Source organism: Poecilia reticulata, linkage group LG16, assembly GCF_000633615.1.
Source record: "Poecilia reticulata strain Guanapo linkage group LG16, Guppy_female_1.0+MT, whole genome shotgun sequence".
Taxonomy (NCBI): Eukaryota; Metazoa; Chordata; class Actinopteri; order Cyprinodontiformes; family Poeciliidae; genus Poecilia; species Poecilia reticulata.
In genome coordinates this window covers 27,525,959-27,529,639 of record NC_024346.1, presented here as the reverse complement: position 1 = coordinate 27,529,639, position 3,681 = coordinate 27,525,959, and positions in this window count along the sequence as shown.

Below are 3,681 nucleotides of genomic sequence, written 5' to 3'. Positions count from 1 at the left end.
ATATATATATATTTGTGTGTGTGTGTGTGTGTATGTGTGTCTATGTTTAGTTTTTCCTTTTTCTAACACGAGTTTTCGTCAAGTAATGTATTTATTTTCTTTCTTATTTTCCCTAAACATGTGTTTTTGTCAAGAAAAATAGATATTTTGCTTTGTCTTTTTCTGCTGCATCGTTATGTAAATGAGGATAGCTGCCTTCTATGTCTCCTATTGACCAATAGAGCTTTGGAACCAACGTCACTGCATCAGACGTTGCAGGGCGTTTGGGTGCAGTCGCTCGGTACCATCTTTGCAGGCCACAGACCAAACAATCCAGGTGGTTTTGTTGTGTTACCGACTGCAGTGAAGTTAGTTTCATGTTGGATATTGGATTTTCCAATATCCACCGAGTAAGCGGCGTTTAGCTCAAGATGGATCCGATTTATGAACGCTAATGTCGGCCAGCCGTTCTCTGGGTCCCTCCTCAGTGCTTGGAGGTTCACTTCACTGCATTCGAATATCGGTAACACAACAAAACCACTGGGATAAAGTTTGTTTTGATCTGTGGCCTGCAAAGATGGCACCGAGCGACTGCACTTAATCGCCCCACAAAGTCTGACGTTAGTTCCAAAGCTCTATTGGCCAATAGTAGGCATAGAAGGCAGTTCCTCATTAACATAATGATGCAGCATAACATTCGCCATCTTTTCTTCTTCTTCTTCTTCTTAAACTTAGGACCCTTCTGACCTGCCCTAAGCACCTGTTAGAAACTGATCACTATCCAAACTTATTTCACTCTCAGTCCGAATAGCTACCAACATACACGTGAATATTCCGCTAAACATGGACAATGAAACTGATCCCCCACATGTATGTGTGTGTGCGTGTGTGTGTGCAAGTAAAAAGTAAAATGCTTGCTACCTTTCTGTGTTTTTGCTACATATTAGAAAGTCTTATTCTTCATTTCTGTACTTTGTAAAGTAGACAAAATCAGACACTGACAGTGCAGAAAACCAAGACTACTGCAACTTTTATTATTCTGAAGAATATTGAGAGTGTATATAATTAGTACAATTTACCAATTCTTGTAATTTAGATATAAACAAAGTTATAGTCTGATTAACAAGCTAAATGTAAGCCTGGAAAGATTAAAAAACAAAGTGAAATTGGCAACAGTTCAGTGTTTGATACCGATCAGCGTGACCAGTTGAGGTGTTTCCATACACAACCGCATCCCTCTCAATCAGCTTGTTTATCACGCTTCCTCGCCGTGTTTAAATAAGTAATCGGAACGATTAACGTCTGCCATCTGTTTCTGTGCGAAGGACGGGAAGTTGTTCCTGAGCTCTTCAGGCAGGGGGCCAGCTGGCAGGAGGATGGCATGAGGAATGCATGAGAGTTTGGGACGCGCCATCAGCCCGCCAACTGGAGCTCATCACGGCGCGGCGCTGGAGCGATCAAAGAACTCCTCCACCCGGACGGCGGTGGTGGGGAGTATTTATTGTTAATCTGAAAGAGCAGAGTCTGGTTATGAAACTGTGTTGTTATTATTAAGAAACTTTAAAATGTCTCTGTTTTTTTTTCCTTTATTTTTTTTTAGCTTGAATTGAAAAATGCAGGGACAAGCAGAAGCCCCATGAAACATAACAAGTTCTTAGTCCAATAAAAAAGCTTAGTCTAAAATGAATAAGCAATGGGATGGCTTTAAAGCGTGACTACTGTACAGAGTTTTTTTTTTTTTTTTAAATGCAAGGGATGGAGTAAAACCTTTAACAAGTTAAAGGGGCAGTATTATACAAATTTGACTTTTTTAAAAAAAAAAAAAATCTTGATGTAATGTAATTATTTCTCATCAAATATTTATCGAGGGTGTTGCCTCGATCCTTTCATCCATGTTTGAGAAATCCTTCAATCTCCCATGGCAACCATTCAGCTGTTCAAAAAGCCTGGGAGGACCTAGCTCCGTCTTCGAGGATGAAGCTCCTCCTCGGAGTCCTCCCACGCCACTCCCCCTCTCAGCTCCTTCAGACTAGCCAACAGCATTTAGCAAACACCTAATGGAACTGAACATCTCGTATATGAGCTACATCTCAGTAAAACGCTGGTAAAGGGTTAACAGTGGAGTTGTGATGACTTCCTCAAAGTGGAGTTTTAGAAAGAGCAGGAGTTTTTAAAAAGACAGAGGCCCAATTTCAAAGCATTAAATGTCAAAGTTAAATTTCTATTAAGACATGTTTGATATATGCAGCATTTTTATATCAACTGAAGGTAATATAGTTGCTTAATTGTCTTATAAAAAGGACACTATGTGCCTAGAAAATACATAATACTGCCCCTTTAAGCTATCCTTTTGTGATAAATATCATAAATCCAGAACAAATTGTGATCAAGTAAATGTGATAGCAATAACACAGAGTCATGCAGCTCATCTTCTTAAGGTCTCTTAACATTTTATGAGACCAGGTGTTCAGGAGACCTAACCACCTGTTAGGCCATGTTAATAACACACATGCAGCATCTCCAGGATGAAACCTCCTCAGTTTACATTTCACATCCATACATACCCATCTGTCCCTTCTTTCCCCTGACCTTGTGAGTGTTTTTCCTTTTGTTTATCCCCTTGGGGGGTTTTTCTGGCCAGGAAGAGAAGCAGGCAGCAGACAAAGGCAAATACAATTACCAAGAATGGAATCGCACACAAACACGTGTTTTTTTTTTTTTCTTTTAGCGCCGTCTCATTCGCTGCACATTGACAGCAGCAAACTTCCTGTGCAGTAGCCGATGGTAATGGACTCACAAACATGCTCATTAAAGGCAATTACAGCTAGCCTCTTTGGAGCTAGGAAACCATAGCTTGTGGCTGGATTGGGACATGTTAGTATAAACTGTGGAAAGATTGTTCAAATGACTCATTAGAATAAATTGAGACGTCACTTCATACAGAAGCTACAGCTGTAGCTGGCTGCAGCTAATGTAGCTCAGCCTGTGCTTTAGCTAGAAAACGTTGCATCACAAAGTGGAGGAAGTTGAACGTCGAGACCTTTTGAAACCAGGTCCCAAAGTGGATCAATTTCAAAACGTCTGCTTTGAAAGACGACATTTTAGCTTCACCTCTGTCTCTCTCTCTGTCTCACAGGCGCCTCACTCTCTCAAATAATGGTGTGTTCCAGTTGTAGTGCAATAGCAAAGATGAACAGGAACGGTTAGACAAAATCAGACTTCCTTCTGGGAGAGCGGGAGCAACTGCAGCTACTCCCCAGTTAAGACTCGTTAGGCCGACTGTGTGTTTCAACATGGCCGCTCCTCGCGTCAACAATAGTAAGCTGTGGTGGAATTGTGTTTATTTTCCAAGACGCGTGTAAGAGTGCGTCTAAGATCAATATTTCATGTATTTGGACAGCATCTGTTGTTTTCTTGTCATTGTTCTTGCACAGCTGTTGCACATCTCACACGTTTCCAGTCCAGTGACCCCCACCACATAGTTTATACTTTTTCTTTCAGTCATCAGTGAATCAGCAGAGTCTCCATGATATCTCCCTGATTTCCCCTCTGTGTTGCCTCCAGTGTTGCTGGTGAGATTGTTTTTGTTTTGTTTTGTTTATTTCCTGAAATTGCTTAATAGTAACCTTTTTTTGTTATTTTCTATCTGCATATTCTTTCCAATTCAGAGGGTAAAATGTACCTTTTGGGTTTCTTGCATCT